Below are 24,485 nucleotides of genomic sequence, written 5' to 3'. Positions count from 1 at the left end.
AACGGGCGCAAAAACACTCCAGCCCGAAGGTGGCGTTATCTGAGAAGAAAGCTCTGAGCCCCTTTGCAGAACAGCTCATTTCTAGCAGCAGAGCTCAGCCAGACACTGGAACATATAATAGATACATTAGATACTCTGCAGACAGGAGCTGCAGACTCTATTTACAGTTCATCACCTTCTATTTACAAAACATTCTGCAGAATCATCAGCTCAGAGCAAGAGAGAAGAGAAGTTTGCAGAATGTTGCAGATACTACAAACAAGTGTCCCCCATGTAATTCTGCACAGTGTCTGAGGGGGATACTGTGCAGAATTACAGGGGTGCAGCAGGAGACCAGCACTGGGGGATCCCCTCCAGGAGAAGCCACTGCTGAGGAGATCACTGGGTGCTGGGTGTCACACACCTGGGTGCTGCTGTGAGTGTTATCTTCATTCTGGGCTGTGGGAGAAGCAGAGAGGAGCTTGTAGCAGGATCACATGTAAGTGCCCGAATCTAACATTGCGCCTAAACTGCGCCAAAATTGCGGCTAAACTGTGTTAAAGTAAAGTGATTAATAAGAGGCAGAAAATATACTTATCACAGATGGTTGTAGCTTGTGATAATTCTGGCAAAACAGTGCCACAGAATTTAGGCGCAACTACTACACTTAGGCGCACAAAAGTGATAAATGTGGCCCTATGGGCCACATTTATCACTTGTTTTTTCTGTTGTTTTTGCGCCTTTTCGTTTAGGCGCACCGTTTTGGCGCCATTTTTGCGATTAAACGTCAAATTAGCCGCGCAGCAAAAATAACCACCTTTCCCTCATCTATCGTTCAATTCCAGATGTTTTGCTGCGCCTAATGATATTCATCACGTGCGACTTTTGCATTTAGGCGCAAAAACACTCCAGCCCGAAGGTGGCGTTATCTGAGAAGAAAGCACTGAGCCCCTTTGCAGAAGAGCTCATTTCTAGCAGCAAAGCTCAGCCAGACACTGGAACATATAATAGATACATTAGATACAATACAGACACTGGAACATATAATAGATACATTACATACACGGCAGACACTGGAACATATAATAGATACATTAGATACACTGCAGACACTGGAACATATAATAGATACATTAGATACACTGCAGACACTAGTACATATAATTGATACATTACAGACAGGAGCTGCAGACTCTATTTACACTTCATCACCTTCTATTTACAAAACATTCTGCAAAACGCTGAGCTCACAGCAAGAGAGAAGAGAAGTTTGCACAAGTTTGCAGAATGTTGCAGATACTACAAACAAGTGTCCCCCATGTAATTCTGCACAGTGTCTGAGGGGGATACTGTGCAGAATTACAGGGGTGCAGCAGGAGACCAGCACTGGGGGATCCCCTCCAGGAGAAGCCCCTGCTGAGGAGGTCACTGGGTGCTGGGTGTCACACACCTGGGTGCTGCTGTGAGTGTTATCTCCATTCTGGGATGTGGGAGAAGCAGAGAGGAGCTTGTAGCAGGATGACATGTAAGTGCCTGAATCTAACATTGCGCCTAAACTGCGCCTAAACTGTGGTAAAGTAAAGTGATTAATAAGAGGCAGAAAATATACTTATCACAGATGGTTGTAGCTTGTGATAATTCTGGCAAAACAGTGCGCCAGAATTTAGGCACAACTACTACACTTAGGCGCACAAAAGTGATAAATGTGGCCCACTGTTTTTAGTAATGAAAAGGGAAGTTTGGAAGTGCTCAGAGTAGGTGCATTTTCGCGCCTTCTTAGGCGCAAATTTGTGATAGATCCCGTGCAAACATCTGTATAGGACGCACTCACTATGTCAGATAAGCACAGGGACTCAAAACCACGCCAGAAAATGGCGCATAAATGCACCAAATTAACGAGAAGCGCCAGATTTTTGCGCTAAAAGACGCTCAAAACAGTCTAACAGACTATGAATAATGTCCCCCAATGGGTATAATCCCCGGGAGATTATCTACTTATCTCATATCTATCTCATATCTATCTATCTCATATCTATCTATCTCCTATCTATCTATCTATCTATCTATCTATCTCATATCTATCTATCTATCTCATATCTATCTATCTATCTATCTACGAATGGAAAAGGCAGGCAGCACTCCAAGGTTCAAATCAAACGTAAGTGATTTTTATTGAAACGGGTAGCAACATTTCGGTGTTGGACACCTTTTTCGAGCCTTTGTCCAACACCGAAACGTCGCTACCCGTTTCAATAAAAATCACTTACGTTTGATTTGAACCTTGGAGTGCTGCCTGCCTTTTCCATTCGTTGACTACAAACCAGGATCAAGCCGAAATCCTAGGACAGTGATGGCGAACCTTTTAGCTATCGAGTGCCCAAACTGCAAGCCAAAACCCACTTGTCTATCGCAAAGTGCCAACATGCTAATTTAGAGCAATATTACCTATATAAGGGCCAAATAATACTGCCACATGTTTACCACCACTATTAGTATGCATAACACAGGCATATACAGTACACACGTATATACAGTATGCATAACACAGACATATATATACACATATATACAATATGCATAACACAGACATATACAGTGCACACATATATACAGTATGCATAACACAGATATATACAGTGCACACATATATACAGTATTCATAACACAGATATATACAGTGCACACACACACATATACAGTATTCATAACACAGACATATACAGTGCACACATATATACAGTATTCATAACACAGACATATACAGTGCACACATATATACAGTATGCATAACACAGACATATACAGTGCACACATATATATACAGTATGCATAACACAGATATATACAGTATTCATAACACAGACATATACAGTGCTCACATATATACAGTATGCATAACACAGATAAATACAGTATGCATAACAGATATATACAGTGCACACATATATACAGTATGCATAACACAGATATATACAGTATGCATAACACAGATATATACAGTGCACACACACATATACAGTATTCATAACACAGACATATACAGTACACACATATATACAGTATTCATAACACAGACATATACAGTACACACATATATACAGTATTCATAACACAGACATATACAGTGCACACATATATACAGTATGCATAACACAGACATACAGTGCACACATATATACAGTATGCATGGCACATATATATACACATATACATACAAATATGCACAGCACAGATACACATATACTTATATACACATAACACAGACATATACAGTGCACACACATATATACAGTATGCATAACACAGACATATACAGTGCACACATATATATACATGATACATGTGGGCACAGTATGCATAACACAGTCATACAGTACACACATATATACAGTATGTATGGCACATATATATACACACATACACACAAATATGCACAGCACAGATACAGACACACACATATACTTATATACACATAACACAGACATAAACACACACACACGTGCATAACAAAGACATATTATATATCTGTGTTATACATATGTGTGTAAATGTCACATATACACACACATATATGCATAGCACAGGTATATATGTATGTGAACTGTACAAACAAATTTGACACTGTACAACTTACAGTTATCTATGAGGAAGGCACACAGCAGCCTCTGGATGTTCCGGGTCACAGCTTCCCCCTCCCCCTCTCTCTCTGCTCCACTTCTGGTCTCCTAGTAGGAGGGGGAGGTACAAGCTCTCCATGCTGCTTCCTGCTCCCAGCGCTGCACTGGGATCTTCTATTAGAGCAGTGGCTCCTCTGACAGACTTTGTCCTGCACCCGGCCAAGTGCTGCATCGGAGGGGCCCGCAGGTCCTTAATTTAGAAGAACTGCATCTACCCCGTGCAGTGTGACCTGCCTGCTCTGTATCTGAGCGCAAGGGGCAGATGCTGTTCTTCTAAACTGAGGACCTGCGTGCCTCTCTCTCTCAAGGTCCCAGTCTCCACCAGACGGTGGAGGATGATGGCGTGCGTGCCAGCAGAGAGGGCTCTGCGTGCCCTGTCTGGCACGCGTGCCATAGGTTCGCCACCACTGTCCTAGGAGGTATTGCACCCCTCCTTCTCAGGAGTCACTTTACTGTGCGGACTTGAACTTTTTCCATTCTATCTATCTATCTATCTATCTATCTCATATCTATCTATCTATCTCCTATCTATCTATCTATCTAGAAGAAGTAAAATCCAAGTCAGCACAATCTTATGGACTCCTAATAAGGAGGGGTGCAGCGCCCCCAAAGGTTCTGGCTTGATCCTCTTGTAGATAAATAAAGTAAAAAGCGGGCAGCACTCCATGGTTCAAATTTCAAAATAAAAGGTGAACTCTATTGAACAAGTGGCGACGTTTCGGTGTGTATCTATCTATCTATCTATCTATCTATCTCATATCTATCCATCTATCTATCTATCTATCTATCTATCTATCTCGTATCTATCTATCTATCTATCTCATATCTATCTATCTATCTATCTATCTATCTATCTATCTCATATCTATCCATCTATCTATCTATCTATCTATATCATATCTATCTATCTCATATCTATCTATCTCATATCTATCTATCTATCTATCTATCTCATATCTATCTATCTATCTATCTATCTATCTATCTCATATCTATCTATCTATCTATCTCATATCTATCTATCTATCTGTCTCCTATCTATCTATCTATCTGTCTCATATCTATCTATCTATCTATCTATCTATCTATCTCATATCTATCTATCTCCTATCTATCTATCTATCTGTCTCATATCTATCTATCTATCTATCTATCTATCTATCTATCTATCTCATATCTATCTATCTATCTCATATCTATCTCATATCTTTCTACCTATCTATCTATGTTCAGTAAGAGGCAGCACTCCAATGTCCGTGAAAATGGGTGATTCTTTATTCCATTAATAAGCACATTGGAGTGCTGCCTCTTACTGAACATACAATTGGGACCCCTGCCAAGGGATCAACGGCTACTGCACTGGAGCTTCCTGACAGATGCAGCAGCTGCCTGAAAATATAATATAAAAAATATTTTAATAAAATATAAAAATTTCTATCACCCCCTTTGCCTAGAACACATAAAAAAGTAAATAAACATGTAAAATCATAAACATGTTAGGTATCACCACATCTCAAAATGTTCGATCTATCAAAATATATAAAAATGGTTATTCCCGGTGACGAAGCGTGTAACGGAAAATAGCGGCTATATAGTGATCGAAAGGTCGTACAGTCCCCAAAATGGTATCAACGAAAATGTCATCTCATTTTGCAAAAATGACTTATGACACAGCTCCGGGCACTGAAGTATAAAAAAGTTATTGCCAACAAAATATGCAAAAAACTAACAATTAGTTTTTTGGGATAAAAGCTTGAATTTTTTATTTTATTTAATAGAATGAATGCAAAATAAAACCTATATAAATGTGGTGTCTCTGTGATCGTGCCAATCCAACGAATAAAGGGGAGGGTGAGATTTCAAAAAAATGTAAAAAGAAAGGGCAATTGTGTTTTCTTTGGTAATTTTACCAAAAAATATTTTTAGGATTTTTAGAATCTCTAAAATTTTTGAAATTTTTTTTTTCCAGCTTCCATGTACACTGGACAAAATATAAATTGATATCAATGCGAGGTAGGATTTGTCTCACAGATAAGGGAAACACAAAAAAGGAAAAAGGCGGTAAAAAATGTCCATAGAGAGTTAACCTGCAGTCCTATGTAAAGCCGCAGATGATGCAGATTTCCTGATCTAATGTTCCTCATTCATGTATAGTAATTATTTGCAGCTCAACGGGATCCCCTGTACGTGAATAGCAGCGCAGGTATTATAATTGTGCGCGCCATCTGTACAGAGTTTATTCTAACACCATGCCCGCATCCTCCCACCACCATCTGCCCTCCATACCCTGTGCTCCACTCACGGACGCTGGAAGCTCTTTATATTCTTGGTATTCAGAGACATTTTCTGCTCTCAGCATGGGTGACACTTATTTCCCTACATTTATGGCTCCCATCATACGCTGACAAGTGCACAGTTTGCGGTAATACATAGCGGAATCGGCCGGCGAGGCGCTGAGTGGGTCATATGCCACAATCCATGGAGATAGGAGAATGTGTCGGCCGGGAATTCGGAGCGGTCTACAAATTAACCTACTACTATATATTGGCTGTGACGACGGAGGAGACATTTCTGACTGATCTGCTGTATCTGTATGTGCCCGAAGAGAAATGTGTGATCACTCTTCCTCACCCTCCTATCTAAACAGGGAAGCGTGAGGGATATCATGGACATTTCCGCTAGAAATACTTGGAATGACCCCATGGATCCAGTATCTGCTATGCCATAGGTTTCTCTTTGACTGATGTATGAGGCACCACCTACGTAGACCATAGGCCCTGGACAGTTTCCAATCCTGGGGCCCCACGCTTCCCTACTGCTGCTCTTCCATATTGTATCATAAGATTTATTTCTGGTTGAACTCCATCCATAAAACCAAATCCTATAGTATAGACGGTTTTAGGCAAAGTGGGGCCCTGGGCAAAATTTAAACTGGGGCCCCAAATGTTTAATTATTGGACCAACAACACATTCATCACTCACATTTAGTTGGTTTGGCTATGGGCACAGAAGATTAGGTACACAAGCCCTAAAACATGCCCCCTAATAAATTATACACTCTGGGCCCCCCTTATGAATTATATACACTGCCCTCTTAATGAATTTACATACTGGGCTCCCTCATTATACCCTCAGCATACCATAATGGATTTCACAGATTCAGTGGGACTTTGAGTTTTCTTTCTAGTTCCCACTGTTGTGAAGATTTCAGTTCCGGTATCTGATGACTCTAATCCTCTCCATTGTCAGAAAGGGGTGATGGAGTGGTGGGCGTGTGTTATGATAATCTTCTTAATGTCTCAGTGTCGGAGAAGGAGGTGCTGAAGTGGAGGAGGGGCATGTGTTATGATGTCAGTGTCTCAGTGTCATAGAAGATTATCATGACATATGCCCACTGCTCCAGCACCTCCTCTCTGACAGTGGAGAGACTTACATTGGTCAGATACTGGGACTGATATCTCAGCAACAGCATTGGCTAGAAAGAAAATTAAAAGTGCCCCTGAATCTGTGTAGTAACCCCTACAAAATGGTATGTTCATTTTCAAGTGTATGAGGTGGTATGAAGGTGCTCTTCAAGTAGAGATAAAAGAACCAATGGGGGAGAAAGATGCTTTTAAGATTTGGATTGGCTCAACAGAATATCAGAGAATCTTCTAGTGGGACAAGGCTTTAAAAAAATAATGTGCCGTAAAGGTCCAACTTAAGACAACCAAGTTTGGAAGCTACACATTTTCTTAGGTCTTGATGGAGGTTGGGCCCATTTTGACACATTTTCAAGGGGGTTTTCCAGGAATTTCTTGGGGGCTAGGACATAGGTAAGCAAAAAAAATAAACTGTACTTGCCCTGCTGTGGTTCGTCCATGGAGACCACTTTCTGGCTGGGCTGGAAGTGGCCTTCATAAGCTTTTAGGTGACATCCTAGATGGGAGTGCCAAGAAAACAACGATCAACATGATGCTGATAACTCGTTTTCGATTTCCTACTCCTGTCCTAACCTCAATGGGCTTTCCAAAAATCTTTGAAACACACTTAAAGGGTTAAAAGGAAAATGTCAGCCAAGAAAACATCAATAATTTTTTGTAATATGAAATCGCCAGTTCCTCTGTATATTCCGTACCGTTGGATGAATTAGGAGGAGAAGCTGCTGGTGCCTGTGACTTGCGTCTACGTCTGTCAGTGATCTGTCTCATTGCTTGTTTCTTTGTTTCACATCAAAAACAGAAAGAAAAAAAACCGAAACGATAAAAATAAATAACCCGCCATAGATGAATACCCGGGGGTTGGCCCACAGATGTGTAAATGGCACAATGGAATAAATACATCACAACTGTATAGAAAATTTAAACAGCCGAGAAATCTCCCAACATCACACAGTCATCGCATTTTACCGGCGTGTTACGCACATTTTTCCATTTTGCGCCGATTTTCCCTGTATTGCCCCGGGTTTTTGGCGCACGCGATCGGATTGTGGCGCATCGACGCCGGCATACACGCGACGGAAATTGGGGGCGTGACCGAACGAAAACCTGACGGATTCGGAAAAACCGCCGCATTTTAAAAAAAAAAGTGTTGCGGGACACGTGCTTACCTTCACCAAGTATAGGATTGTGCACTCCGGCGGGCCTCAGGGAACTTCAGCGCAGCAGCAACACCTGGTGGACGTCGGAGGAACTGCCTTAGTGAATCGCCGGAAGACCCGAATCCACCCCAGAGAAAGCACCGCTGGATCGTGAATGGACCGGGTAAGTAAATCTGCCCCAATGTCTTCAGCTCCTGTTAGTATTCAAGCTATAACCTTGTAATGAGATCTCGTCTTCAGGCTGCTACCTTATACAGTAATCCTAGTTTAGTGGTTCAGGAGGGCACCAGGAGATTCAGACCGAGAACAGTCATAGACAGGTGGAGGTCAGGGCAGGCAGAGTTCAGTGGAAGAGTCCAAGTAACAAGCTTAGGTCAGGGCAAGCAGATAGTTTGTAATGAGGTGAGGGTGAAGTATTCAATAAGGATCAGTATACAAATCTCATTAAAGGGTCAACAATAAAACCTGGGCAGAAATCAAAAAGATCGGAACAAGGTCCAAACCTAAGCAAGAAACTAGAGATCCATTAAATGTAATGCTTTCAGCACGGGATGGTACCTTTTATTTAAAAGGATTAATCAAGATTCCTATACAGAGGGTTTAAGGGTTAATACCACCTACCATAAATCTAATAACATATACCCTTTATCATTACTAATTACATCCTCTCAATTATTAAAGGAGTCTGTGGTTGTATATGCATGGACCTGTCTTGCACGTTTTATAGGAGTTTACCAGATTTAGAGAAACATGGCTGCCTTCCTTACACAGCGCCACACCTATTCTCAGGTTGTGCCTGGTATTACAGCTCAGCTCCATGTAAGTGAAATCCCACACACAACCAGCCAATAAATTTATCAGCGAAATCTGTGAATTCAGTTTATAATCCCAAAGCTACCGGAATTTTCTGGAAGCGGTGCGTGTTAGGGCACAAAGCTCCGTTCCACCTGCGGGAAATTAAAGGTAATTACTTGTATTTTATGGGCCACATTTATCACTTGTTTTTTCTGTTGTTTTTGCGCCTTTTCGTTTAGGCGCACCGTTTTTGCGCCATTTTTGCGATTAAACGTCAAATTAGCCGCGCAGCAAAAATAACCACCTTTCCCTCATCTATCGTTCAATTCCAGATGTTTTGCTGCGCCTAATGATATTCATCACGTGCGACTTTTGCATTTAGGCGCAAAAACGGGCGCAAAAACACTCCAGCCCGAAGGTGGCGTTATCTGAGAAGAAAGCACTGAGACCCTTTGCAGAAGAGCTCATTTCTAGCAGCAGAGCTCAGCCAGACACTGGAACATATAATAGATACATTAGATACATTACAGACACTGGAACATATAATAGATACATGAGATACACTGCAGACACTGGAACATATAATAGATACATTAGATACATTACAGACACTGGAACATATAATAGATACATTAGATACACTGCAGACACTAGAACATATAATAGATACATTAGATACACTGCAGACACTGGAACAGATAATAGATACATTAGATACATTACAGACACTGGAACATATAATAGATGCATTAGATACACTGCAGACACTGGAACATATAATAGATACATTAGATACACTACAGACACTGGAACATATAATAGATACATTAGATACATTACAGACAGGAGCTGCAGACTCTATTTACAGTTCATCACTTCTATTTACAAAATATTCTGCAAAACCTGAGCTCACAGCAAGAGAGAAGAGAAGTTTGCACAAGTTTGCAGAATTTTGCAGATACTGCAAACAAGTGTCCCCCATGTAATTCTGCACAGTGTCTGAGGGGGATATTGTGCAGAATTACAGGGGTGCAGCAGCAGACCAGCACTGGGGGATCCCCTCCAGGAGAAGCCCCTGCTGAGGAGGTCACTGGGTGCAGGGTGTCACACACCTGGGTGCTGCTGAGGAGGTCACTGGGTGCAGGGTGTCACACACCTGGGTGCTGCTGTGAGTGTTATCTCCATTCTGGGCTGTGGGAGAAGCAGAGAGGAGCTTGTAGCAGGATGACATGTAAGTGCCCGAATCTAACATTGCGCCTAAACTGCGCCTAAACTGTGTTAAAGTAAAGTGATTAATAAGAGGCAGAAAATATACTTATCACAGATGGTTGTAGCTTGTGATAATTCTGGCAAAACAGTGCGCCCGAATTTAGGCGCAACTACTACACTTAGGCGCACAATAGTGATAAATGTGGCCCAATGTTTCTATAAAGTTTAATGTCTGGATCTGAAACATTTTAGAAGGAAGTTTCCTTTTCATATCAAAATTTTTTGGCCCCCGCAGACGACAATTAATGCTACGGATCTGTAATAGAAGGAGTTTACTGGGATTTCTGTTCTGTCCGAGCACCTGGAGGTTATTAAGCAAATAGAACAGGAACAGAGAGACAATCAAAGGGTGCGCGGCTGTGCGGAGGTGTAAACCGTGGGCAACAAGAGGGCTCTATGCAGACCTTCCGCTTCCTGCCCCTCCAGTATCGCACCACTAGGGTAAATTATGTATTCCTCTCCCTCCTGCTCTCAATGTCCCACTTGTCTTCCTGCGGCTCACCTGTGCACATGAAAGCCTCGTACAGTATAATAGCTCCCTGTTACAGCCATCCGACCAGATCCTGACCTCTGAGTAGTCTGATTATTCCAAATTAGAGCTTCATTTTTATCCTTTTTACTTGTATTACTATGTATTTTCGATTATATTATTATTTGCTACATATTATACATTGGGGCTTATTTACTTACCCGGTCCTGTCGCAATCCAGTGGCGCGTTCTCCGACGAGGATACGGGTCTTCCGGCGATTAACTAAGGCCATGCGCCCGATGTCCACCGGGTGTCGCTGCTGCGCCGAGGTCCCCCGAATTTTAACTTTTTTTTTTTTTAAATAGCCCGATTTTTCCGAATCCGGCGGGTTTTCCGACGGCCACGTCCCCCGTTTTTCGCCGCGTGTAAGCCGGTGCCGATGCGGCACAATCTGATCGCGTGCGCCAAAACCCCGGGCCAATTCGTCCCAAAACAGTAAAATTTGGAAAACCTGGCGGAAAAACTGGATTCAGACCCTTAGTAAATGTGCCCCATTCACTTCTCAATAATAGGGATGAGCAGCATCCAAACCTTAAAAAAGATTGGTTTGGATGCCCAAACCCAAACTGACCGCAAGCATCTGCAATCGTTGCAGGGACCCAGTGCAGTTGTTAACCCTTTAAATGTCTCTGGCAAAGCCGGATAAAAGAGCCGTATAAAAGACACTGGCATTTTCTTTCTTAGCGCTCCATGTGATGTCATCGGGAAAATGGCGGTGCTCTTATGCTGTATGCATTTAAAGGGTAATACCCATGATCGGTGCCACCACTGTTTTCACACATATTTAAAGGAAACCTACCACTTGAAATGGCAGGTTTAAGAAGAAAATACCGAGCACCAGATCAGGCTGAGCTGGTGCCGGAGCTTATTTTTGTTAGTGTTTTAAACCGCTGTATCGCGGTTTAAAACACTTTTTAAACTTTATAGCCGGCGCAGGGAGGTACGCGCTCGGAGCTTACCATGCGTGCGACTGTGTGCGCGGCTACATAGGAAGTGAAGGAGAGCCGCCCGCATGGTAAGCGCCGAGCGCGTACCTCCCTGCGCCGGCTATACAGTTTAAAAAGTGTTTTAAACGGCGATATAGCGGTTTAAAACACTCGGTATTTCCTTCTTATACCTGTCACTTCAAGTGGTAGGTTTCCTTTAAAAGCAGCCAATCAACTGGCTTTTCAAGGTCGGACCAAACACCAAACTTCTGATGCCAACCCAAATTTTGAGATTCAGGCCCGCTCAACACCACTCAGAAACAAAAGTGAAAATGACATATCTGAATACCCCAGCAAGTAGTAGGCGAGAAGGCCTATTTTTCATGTCTGCAACATGGCTGCCATCTTGAAAGCTGCCATATTGGAACAAGGGCAAGTTTCCAATGGGAAGGAGGTTCTGTAGCAGATGAAATATGATGACAACAATTTGCAATATCCCCAGTCCTTCAGAAGTAACCAACACAGAGATTCTGTATAGATTCTCAGGATCCTTCAGCTCTGTGTTCAGCACCAGGGACAATACATCACATAGCTGTGATCACAGGGAACGTTTCCAGTTGCTGTTGCAGATTTGAGCATTTTGAACCACAAAGCATTAAGGGGTCAAGAAAAGTCAAGCTAGGATGGTTGTGAAGCTCATACAGCCCTCCATATACCAGAAAAGTTTGGGTGTATAGTGTAAAGGATGACTCTGGGAAGATATCGCCCAAATGTGGTGTGGTCACTTGCAAGCAGTACCAAGTTATGGATTCCTACTACTTTATGTAAGTGACACCAGACCCAAGTTCTCTAATGGAAGTTACTGGAACTCTGATCCAGGTTATGGAGCATTTGCAGTGTTCCTCATTGGGTTGTTGCCCTCCAATGGCCCCTCCACATCTTCTGGTGTACTGGCCTGTCTCCTGGTAGCCCCTCCAGCCTCTGGACACTACGCTGACAGACATAGCAAACTTTCTGACCATAGTTCGCATTGATGTGCCATCCTGGATGAGCTGCACTACCCAAGTCACTTGTGTGGTTTGCCGAGGAGTTGAAGGTAGGTCATACAGGCATGGGTAGGCCACACACAATACTGAGCCTCATCAGGAGCATGCTGAGGCGTTGTAGGGAGGTCATACAGGCACGGGGAGGCCCCACACAATACTGAGCCTCATCAGGAGCATGCCAAGGAGATGTTGTAGGGAGGTCATACAGGCACGTGGAGGCCATACACAATACTAAGCCTCATCAGGAGCATGTCGAGGAGTTGTTAGGTGGTCAAACAGGCACGGGGAGGCCACACACAATACTGAGCCTCATCAGGAGCATGCCAAGGAGATGTTGTAGGGAGGTCATACAGGCACGGGGAGGCCACACACAATACTGAGCCTCATCAGGAGCATGCCGAGGAGTTGTTAGGTGGTCATACAGGCACGGGGAGGCCACACACAATACTGAACCTCATTAGGAGCATGCCGAGGAGTTGTTAGCAGGTCATGCAGGTATGTGGAGGCCACACACAATTCTGAACCTCATCAGGAGCATGTCGAGGTGTTGTTAGGAGGTCATTCAGGTATGTGGAGGCCACACACAATACTGAACCTTATTAGAAGCATGGCGAGGAGTTGTTAGGAGGTCCTACAGGCACGGGGAGGCCACACACAATACTGAACCTCATTAGGAGCATGCCGAGGTGTTGTTAGGAGGTCATACAGGCACGTGGAGGCCACACACAATACTGAGCCTCATTTTGTCTTGTTTTACGTACAGTACATCAAAGTTGGATCAGCCTGTAGTGTGTGTTTCCAATTTAATTTTGTGGGTGACTCCAAATCCAGGCCTCTATTGGACAATAAATTAGATTTCTTTGGATGATTTTGTTGTCAGTACTTTCACTTTGTACAGAATATAGTATTCAATGAGAATATTTCATTCATTTAGATCTAGGATGTGTCATTTGAGTGTTCCCTTTATTTTTGAGCAGTGTACTTTCATTAATGTGGGATATGATTAAAATCTATTTTCTCTAGTAATTTGAAGATCGGTTCCAGCACTTTTGATTCCAGATTCAATTGGCCGAGATTCGCCTAAGATTCGGGTCTGAATCGAATTGGTCCAAACTGATGTTGCTCAGATTGTTCTAAAAATTTGTATATGACCCCCTCTTGTCCTCTGAAAAAGTGATCATATTTAATATCGTTTCATTCATTTACCTTTTTTTTTTCGGACTATCCTTTGATTTTCTAAGAAATCAAAGGTGCGCCTTATAGTCCAGTGCGCCTTATATATGAACTGTACTTACAGACACCAGCTGCCTTGAACAGTGCACAGGTCTGCCACCTGCTGGTCATTCATCCTTTTAATCAGGTGCACCTTATTATCCGGTGCGCCTTATATATGAACCTAGGCATTTATTGATGGTGTGCCTTATATATGAACCTAGGAGCCTTATAAATGAACGTAGTCATTTATTGATGGTGCGCCTTATAATCCGGTGCACCGAAATTATATGGTACAACAAATCTTTTTATTAGATAAAACATATCTGTATTTCCAAGGACTAGAAGGGGTCATATATGAATTTCCAGAACAATTGGAGCAACATCAGTTCATCTGTAGCAAATAAGAAAAAATTTCAATCATTGCAGTAAAATCAGCAAATTTCGTACCAAATTCGTACGAATCGACAAAAAGATCGTTCGCCTCTAACTATAATTTAAAAAAAATTTGTTTCCAATTTTTTTATTCTACACATTTATCCTTTTACAAAAAACGTGTTGTAAATCCGAAGCAGAGGGTGTCGCAAAAAAACAGTTTGTAAAATAATCTGTGGTTTTGGTGACAAGTGATATCTCGGAGCTGTCTAATTGAATCCTTCAGGCAGAAATTTTAAGAAAACAGACAAAACGGATTCAATCGGGTAAATTCTTGGAAGTCGGACACTGACAAGACTCTTGCCGACAGGAAACTGGGACAAGTAAGATAGCAAAGCCGATAACTAGGACACATGTCTGATATACAGTATACAGGGAATATGCAACACATTCCAAATTATTATACAAATTATACTTATCTCTTTGGTCGATGTAAATGACAGTCAGTATAATAAGTCATCGCCTGATAGAGTATACATTGAATTTTATTTAACAAACCTCCTGGTGATAACAGGATTTTCTTCAAAATTAAAAAAAAACTCAGAATGCCCAGGTCCAAATAATTCTACATAATAGAAAACATTTCCAAACATTTTATAGGTTGTAAAGAACTGAAAATGGACTTTTGTTGAATTTGCAGTATTGGGAGATCACATTGACTGAAATCAAAAGCTTTTTCATTCCAAAACATCTGAAATTCTTACATCCATTGAACTAGTGAGTTTTTGGAGAGTTTTTGCTGTAATTTCTTTGTATGATGTCAGAATAATCTCCCAGAGCTGCTGTTGTTGGTGCATTGTCCTGAATGAGATGGTGCATTGTCCTGCATGAGATGGTGCATTGTCCTGCATGAGATGGAGCATTGTCCTGCATGAGATGGTGCATTGTCCTGCATGAGATGGTGCATTGTCCTGCATGAGATGGAGCATTGTCCTGCATGAGATGGTGCATTGTCCTTCATGAGATGGTGCATTGTCCTGCATGAGATGGTGCATTGTCCTGCATGAGATGGTGCATTGTCCTGCATGAGATGGAGCATTGTCCTGCATGAGATGGTGCATTGTCCTGCATGAGATGATGTATTGTCCTGCATGAGATGGAGCATTGTCCAGCATGAGATGGTGTATTGTCTAGCATGAGATGGTGCATTGTCCGGCATGAGATGGTGCATTGTCCTGCATGAGATGATGTATTGTCCTGCATGAGATGGAGCATTGTCCTCCATGAGATGGAGCATTGTCCTCCATGAGATGGAGCATTGTCCTGCATGAGATGGAGCATTGTCCTGCATGAGATGGAGCATTGTCCTTCATGAGATGGAGCATTGTCCTGCATGAGATGGTGCATTGTCCGGCATGAGATGGTGCATTGTCCAGAATGAGATGGTGCATTGTCTAGCATGAGATGGTGCATTGTCCGGCATGAGATGGTGCATTGTCCTGCATGAGATGGTACATTGTCCAGCATGAGATGGTGCATTGTCCCGCATGAGATGATGAATTGTCCTGCATGAGATGGTGCATTGTTCGGCATGAGATGGTACATTGTCCAGCGTGAGATGGTGCATTGTCCTGCATGAGATGGTTTATTGTTTGGCATGAGATGATGCATTGGCGCACATTTACTAAGGGTCCTTCGAACGCATTTCCGTCGGGTTTCCCGAATATTTCCGATTTGCCCTGAAATGCACAAGGAATTTTGGTGCACGCGATCGGATTTTAGCGCATCGGAGTCGGCTTTCATGCGACACTAATCGAAGGGCAAGGCCGTCAGACAACCTGACTGATTCAGACAAACCGCGGAATTTCAAATTCAAATTGTGTCGCAAGATCAGCACTCACATACACCGGGAAGAAGATGGTGAACTCCGGCGGACCTGAGTGGGGAAGCAACACATGCGGGAAATTGGACGCACGATCTTAGTGAATCGCGGCAGCTCCGAATCCTCGTCGGACAACGCACCTCGCCACCTCCACCTACCAACCATCCACTACTCCATCCATCTGGACCATCCAGGGTTGCACAACACTCATCAGTAATAAAGACTGTTTGAAAATTAGTCTTCATGAATGTCTGGGCCCACTAACCCTATCATCAAGCAAAAGATCCATGAGGGGGGAGGACATTCACATCTAAACAGCAGCTCTGGGAGATGATTCTGACATCATACAAAGAAATTCAAGCAGAAACTCTCCAAAAACTCACAAGTTCAATGGATGTAAGAATTGTGCAGGTGAAATCACAGAAGGTCCTGTGTCACATGTAACTCGCCTATTAGGATGTTTTGGAGTGAAAAAGCTTTAGATTTCAGTGAATGTGACCTCCTAATACTGCAAATTAAACAAATGTGCATTTTCGGTTCTTTACAACCTATAAAACATTTGGAAATGTTTTCTGCAGAATAATTTGGAAGAATATCCTGTTATCATTGGGAGGTCTGTTCAATAAAATTTGATTTATACTCTAACGAGTGATGACATTTGCATTGTCCATCTTGGAAAAACCGAGATAAATATCATTTGCATAATAATTTGGAACATGGTGTATAATCTCTCCAAATGTTCATTTATTGGGAAATTCTAATAATCCAACACAGACTGGCAATGTATATATAATATGGCAGGAAGCAATTTGAATATATATTTAAGTAGTTTTTTTGTGGGTTCCTCAATGAAGTTTTTCATCAAAACCTAAGAATAAAATAAAACAAAAACAGTAATAAATAAATAAGTAAATACACCCTGGGATATTTTGCTCTGGTCTGGAACGTGACATTTCACTGTACAATAAGTAACCGTGATCAGGAAGGACTGTGGAAACAGATTAGATGCCCAGTCTACCAGGGTGCGGTATGTGACACGACGGAGATATGGAGGTCATTAATCATGTGACCATCAAAGGACGAGATGTGCTGAAGGTTGTCCCGCATTATCTCTTTGGAAACTAATACAATATATTCGAGAAACAATAAAAGAGCTAATTTTAACTGTGGAATGTCAGAGTCTTGTTTTCTAGACTAATGATATAGGAAGGGGCTGTCTGGTCTAAGCAACTTATCCACTATACACAAGATCCTTGTATTTCAATATGAGTTGAGCTGTTTGCCAAGCTGCAGTGTCGTACTTGGGTGCCTAGGGCCCACCAAAGAAATTGATTCTTGAGGCCCACCTACTGCTACATGGGAATACAACCTATATTGGCGGGATCTTAGATCCGTGAATTTTCAGGTATTAGAGGAAGAGGCGGTAAAATAGGCGAGGCTTCGGTTAGCTTAGAGGTCCATAGTATTACTGGTTTTACTGTAAATAATCCTGTCGATGGTGATGGTAGAATCCACTCTCATTTAGGTGTAGAGGATGCCCCCTGTTTATGATGATGGTAGAACCTTCTCTCCTCTAGGTTTAGAGGATACCCCCTGTCTATTTTGATAGAACCACCTCTCCTCTAGGAGTAGAGGATGCCCCCTGTCTATGGTGATGGTAGAACCTCCTCTCCTCTAGGAGTAGAGGATGCCCCTATCTATGGTGATCATATTTGAATTGCGACTACTCTAGGGACAGAGAAAACCCCTGTCTAAGGTGATGGTAGAACCGCCTCTTCTCTAGGTGTAGAGGATGCCCCCTGTCTAAGGGGATGGACCACGGACCGTTTCTATCCGGCCCCTGTTCCATCCAGTGCCAAGCCCCCGGATCCGGATTTGTTATTTGGGGGCCCCCAGGCTGGAGCTCCCATAGAGTCGATGATTAGGCCGTGGCCGCTCTAGCACTATTATTGCAGGTGGAGCGATGTGGCCGGAAGACAACCCCGGCGCACATCGCTCCTTGAACTTGCCGCACCCTTTCCTGTTCGGCAGCAGCCAGTCCGGCCCTCCAACGGTCTGAGGGGGACAGTGAATAGCCCCCTATGTAAAAAGTTTGGGGACCCCTGGTGTAGAGGATGCCCCCTGTCTATGGTGATGGTAGAGCCTCCTCTCCTGTAGGTGTAGAGGATTCGCCCTGTCTATGGTAGAACCTCTTCTCCTCTAGGTGTAGGGGATGCCCCCTGTCTATGGTGATGGCAGAACCGCCTCTCCTCTAGGTGTAGAGGATGCCCCCTGTCTATGATGATGGTAGAACCTCCTCTCCACTAGGTGTAGAGAATGACCCCTGTCTATGATGGTGGTAGAACCTCCTCTCCTCTAGGTGTAGAGGATGCCCCCTGTCTATGGTGACTGTAGCATTTCCTCTCTTCTTGATGTAGAGCAAACCCCCTGTTAATGGTGATGGTAGAACCTCCTCTCCTCTAGGTGTAGAGGATGCCCCCTGTCTTTGGTGATGGTAGAACCTCCTCTCCTCTAGGTGTAGAGGATGCCCCCTGTCTATGGTGATGGTAGAACCTCCTCTCCTCTAGGTGTAGAGGATGCCCCCTGTCTATGGTGATGGTACAACCTCCTCTCCTCTAGGTGTAGAGGATGCCCCCTGTCTATGGTGATGGTAGATCCGCCTCTCCTCTAGGTGTAGAGGATGCCCCCTGTCTATGGTGATGGTAGGGCCGCCTCTCCTCTAGGTGTAGAGGATGTCCCCTGTCTATGGTGATGGTAGAACCTCCTCTCCTCTGGGTGTAGAGGATGCCCCCTGTCTATGGTGATGGTAGGACCTCCTCTCCTCTAGGTGTAGAGGATGCCCCCTGTCTATGGTGATGGTAGAACCTCCTCTCCTCTGGGTGTAGAGGATGCCCCCTGTCTATGGTGATAGTAGAACCTCCTCTCCTCTAGGTGTAGAGGATGCCCCCTGTCTATGGTGATGGTAGGACCTCCTCTCCTCTAGGTGTAGAGGATGCCCCCTGTCTATGGTGATGGTAGAACCTCCTCTCCTTTAGGTGTAGAGGATGTCCCCTGTCTATGGTGATGGTAGAACCTCCTCTCCTCTAGGTGTAGAGGATACCCCTGTGTATGTTGACGGTAGAACGTACTCTCCTCTAGGTGTAGAGGATACCCCCTGTCTATGGTGATGGTAGAACCACCTCTCCTCTAGGTGTAGAGGATGCCCCCGTCTATGGTGATGTTATAACCTCCTCTCCTCTAGGTGTAGAGGATGCCCCCTGTCTATGGTGATGGTAGAACCTCCTCTCCTCTAGGTGTAGAGGATGTCCCCTGTCTATGGTGATGGTAGAACCTCCTCTCCTCTAGGTGTAGAGGATGCCCCCTGTCTATGGTGATGGTAGAACCTCCTCTCCTCTAGGTGTAGAGGATGTCCCCTGTCTATGGTGATGATAGAACCTCCTCTCCTCTAGATATAGAGGATGTACCCTGTCTATGGTGATGGTAGAACCTCCTCTCCTCTAGGTGTAGAGGATGCCCCCTGTCTATGGTGATGGTATAACCTCCTCTCCTCTAGGTGTAGAGGATGTCCCCTGTCTATGGTGATGGTAGAACCTCCTCTCCTCTAGGTGTAGAGGATGCTCTCTGTCTATGGTGATGGTAGAACCTCCTCTCCTCTAGGTGTAGAGGATGCCCTCTGTCTATGGTGATGGTAGAACCTCCTCTCCTCTAGCTGTAGAGGATGCCCCCTGTCTATGGTGATGGTAGAGCCTCCTCTCCTCTAGGTGTAGAGGATGCCCGCTGTCTATGGTGATGGTAGAACCTCCTCTCCTCTAGGTGTAGATGATGTCCCCTGTCTATGGTGATGGTAGAACCTCCTCTCCTCTAGGTGTAGAGATGTCCCCTGTCTATGGTGAGGGTAGAACCTCCTCTCCTCTAGGTGTAGATGATGTCCCCTGTCTATGGTGATGGTAGAGCCTCCTCTCCTCTAGGTGTAGATGATGTCCCCTGTCTATGGTGATGGTAGAACCTCCTCTCCTCTAGGTGTAGAGATGTCCCCTGTCTATGGTGATGGTAGAACCTCCTCTCCTCTAGGTGTGGAGGATGTCCCCTGTCTATGGTGATGGTAGAACCTCCTCTCCTCTAGGTGTAGAGGATGTCCCCTGTCTATGGTGATGGTAGAACCTCCTCTCCTCTAGGTGTAGAGGATGCCCCCTGTCTATGGTGATGGTAGAACCTCCTCTCCTCTAGGTGTAGAGGATGCCCCCTGTCTATGCTGATGGTAGAACCCCCTCTCCTCTAGGTGTAGAGGATGCCCCTGTCTATGGTGATGGTAGAACCGCCTCTCCTCTAGGTGTAGAGGATGCCCCTGTCTATGGTGATGGTATAACCCCCTCTCCTCTAGGTGTAGAGGATGCCCCCTGTCTATGGTGATGGTAGTACCTCCTCTCCTCTAGGTGTAGATGATGTCCCCTGTCTATGGTGATGGTAGAACCGCCTCTCCTCTAGGTGTAGAGGATGCCCCTGTCTATGGTGATGGTAGAACCACCTCTCCTCTAGGTGTAGAGGATGCCCCCTGTCTATGGTGATGGTAGAACCGCCTCTCCTCTAGGTGTAGAGGATGCCCCCTGTATATGGTGATGGTACAACCCCCTCCCCTCTAGGTGTAGAGGATGCCCCTGTCTATGGTGATGGTAGAACCCCCTCTCCTCTAGGTATAGAGGATGCCCCCTGTCTATGGTGATGGTAGTACCTCCTCTCCTCTAGGTGTAGATGATGTCCCCTGTCTATGGTGATGGTAGAACCTCCTCTCCTCTAGGTGTAGAGGATGCCCCCTGTCTATGGTGATGGTAGAACCTCCTCTCCTCTAGGTGTAGAGGATGCCCCCTGTCTATGGTGATGGTAGTACCTCCTCTCCTCTAGGTGTAGAGGATGCCCCTGTCTATGGTGATGATAGAACCGCCTCTCTATGGGTTTAGAAATACCGACCTAGGTATAAAAAGATCATTAGAAAGACCTCTGTACTGTCCATTAAAGTATTTGCTCATAGTAATTAGATTGTCCCATGGTGATCTCATATCTGTACATTATGCTCTCCTCTGCTCCCGCTTCAGTTCTACTATGTCCTTTTTATACTCTGGTGCTTGGTGCTGTACACAATATTCCATGTGTGGTCTGACCAGTCATTTGTAAGGGCAAAACTATGTCCTTATCATGAGAATTTATACCTCTATTTATACATCCCATAACTTTATGGGCCTGGCTCTGGTCACAAAATTTTGCCAATACCCACAAGTCTTTCACGCAATTCTATTTCTTTGTTTCCCGGGTCGATGTGCATAACCTTACATAAATCTGTGTTACTCTGAATGTTTTTTTCATTTTATGAGATTTTTGTTGGGCTCCCCGAGGACTGTTTGGTGGAAGGAAATTGGCATGGGAGCTCTTATAATTTTACGATAACAAAATGATTCACATTTTTTCCCTTGACCACACATTACAAAATAAAAACAATCTTTACTTCTATGGATTAAAGGGGACGCGACGCCACATTGTGAAATCCCAATAGTGGAATGTATTGTATTCGGGAGACAATGCTGGGGGTAATCTGTCACCATTGTACATCTTGCTGACAAGATCCTTTAAATATTTCCTGCTACTGGATGACAGCAGAGAGGAGGTGCCCAAATTTGTCACAGGAATCCTATATTAAAGGGGCATAGCTAGAGTCCCTTGCAGAGAAGGAATTTCAGGCTATTGTATACAAGTTCAACTTCCCCCACCGGGGCCTGACCTTTTTTTGGGTGGCTGGAGGAAGCCAGGGTTCTGACTACCAGAGTGGCTGGCAATGCGACCTTGTGGGCCGAAATGATCGTGGGGCTTGGTATCAGGATGGAGGCCTTGTCCACAGCCTGGTAGGTCTCCAGCAGGTTGTGTGTGCAAGAAAATGTAGGGAGAGGCTGACAGAGTAGGTTTCTCCCTGGGGCAATCCCGATGTGTAGAAGGAATCCCCGGTGATGGAAGATGGGGGAGCCCTCGGTAGTATACAGCCGGATTCAGGGATCACTCAGAGGCACATTGGTGAAGAATAACTTACAGTTCTTTATTCGAACAGCAAACAGCAGGCAAAAGCCTTAACAGCAGCAAAGGTTCAGCTGGTTAGATGTATGAAGGTGGTTGCTCACAGCCTGGTATCTTCAGGCTGGGCTGGTAGAGATGGAAGAGAGTCCTGATGTGGACCTCTGTTCTGGGCTAGTCTCTTCTGACTGGCCAAGGTGTCAGGCAGCTTGCCTAAAGCACCTCTGCTTCCTGGGCTTAGATAGACCCCTCCTGTTCTGCTCCGCTTTCCTGAATTGTAAAGTGAAGCCTCCTCTCTTTTACCTCATAAACCAGAGATTCCTGACCATAAAATGGCCTCAGATGGAGGTTCACACACACACATACACTTACACATACAGTACAAAAACATGTGGAAAAGAGGTCAACCCCTTTAAAAGGGTATTGGTTCTAGGTGCAACTGCAAATCTGCACCCCTAAATATACATCCCTGGTCTTACAAGCCCCAAGGCAACATTTCAACTGGCTCACGTCCTGATACACCCACCTCCTTTAAGAGTCATTTTACTCGGTAAGTGGCAGGGCATGGAGCCAGTGATTCTCTGCTCAGCTGTTTCAAAGTGGATCCACATCCAGGTTTTTACTGCCTTGCAACCACAATCACGATAACAAAACCTACAACTTCAAATATTGAATGAGGACCTTATAGATCAGTGATGGCGAACCTTTTAGAGACTGAGTGCCCAAACTACAACCAAAATCCAGTAATTTACTGTGAAGTGCCAACGTGGCATTTTCAGCTGTAATTTATTTCTATGTGTTCTTCCACATCTTTCAATTGTATCGGCCACCTAGGGCCACCAATACAGTTGAAAGGTAGAGGAAGAATGGTGCGTCCAGCAGGAGGACCTCCAAAGATAATGCAGCCCAGTCCACACCTCACTTTTCCTGCAGTTCCAATCAGCCAATGAAGTGTCGCTTTACAATAGCGCTGAGAGCAGCATCTCATACGTTGCTTGAGACTGCAGGAAGAGTTGGTGGATTCGTCCTATTTGGTCACCTCTGTGGTGATGGCCTGAGTGCCCACAGAAAGGGCTCTGAGTGCCACCTCTGGCACCCGTGCCATAGGTTCGCCATCACTGTTATAGATCATAGAAGAGCACATGGCAGGGCCCCAAAATGTTCCTCTATCCAGGCTCCAGATATATGAGTCTAAAAAACATCCTTCAAAAATTTGTTTTTTAGATTTATGGCTTATATGGTTTGGCCAACCATAACATTCATAGAAGTTCTGTATTGCCGCAGGATTTTGGGCCCCACCAGTAACACTCGACTGCCTAACCAAACCTTATGATAGGTATCAATATCAGATCAGTGGGGATTCAGAACCCACTACCCCCAGTTGTTCACAGATGCCACCAGTACCATCGATCTCTAAACCGTTGGGCCAGCTGTGTTACTGCATGAATCTCCATTCGGACCCCCGCCAATATTTTAATGACCTATGTAAGGAAATGTCACCAATCCCTTTAACTCTGAGATCCCCTTTAAGCACAACCCCTCAATATGTGTTCATGGAAATCCTCTGTAGATTGAAGGCAACTGGTTGTGGGAGTGAAAACATTACTAGGGGCTCCCCTGCAGTTTATAGGAATAATCCTTACGTTTTTATGAAGCCTCCATCTATATTTGTCTTTCTTTGTTCCTGCTACCTGAGGCTTTTACAAGAATGAGCAGTAAAGCGATGGGGAGGATTTCACAGCAGTTCACTTTTATTAGTGCTCTAAAAACAGAGCACACTACAATATGTCAGCAACCATGAATATTAGAGTATTAAGAGCCCACTGCTCACGTAAGCAGAACATGTCTAGGGGCCGTCAAACGCCTTAGGGCAGTGGTGGCGAACCTATGGCACTGGTGCCAGAGGCGGCACTCGGAGCCCTCTCTGTGGGCACCCATGCCATCACCCCAGCATGAAGTTTACCAGACAGGACTCAAAGAATCTTCCTATAGAATCTTCCTACAATGATAGATGAATTTGCCCTCCTCCTTTTAACTGCATTGGTGTCCCTAGGAGGCTGAACAATTGAAAGTTGTCAAAGAACAAGGAGAAATAAATTACTGCTCAAATTGCTGCGCTGGCACTTTGCAATAAATAAGTGGCTTTTGATTGAAGTTTGGG

General features: G+C 44.1%; 1 long non-coding RNA gene across 1 annotated transcript in view; it reads right to left on the bottom strand.

The window, feature by feature from the left end:
• LOC140132458 (uncharacterized) overlaps nt 1–4,018 on the bottom strand; it is a 53,340-nt gene extending 49,322 nt beyond the window's left edge. The window contains exon 1 of the long non-coding RNA XR_011855659.1: nt 3,614–4,018. This is a non-coding gene — a long non-coding RNA (uncharacterized lncRNA). The remainder of the gene's footprint in view (nt 1–3,613) is intronic.
• Between the last annotated feature and the right edge of the window lie 20,467 nt (nt 4,019–24,485).

The sequence above is a fragment of the Engystomops pustulosus genome, chromosome 5 (genome assembly GCF_040894005.1).
Source record: "Engystomops pustulosus chromosome 5, aEngPut4.maternal, whole genome shotgun sequence".
NCBI lineage: Eukaryota > Metazoa > Chordata > Amphibia > Anura > Leptodactylidae > Engystomops > Engystomops pustulosus.
This window is presented reverse-complemented; position numbering and strand designations above follow the sequence as displayed.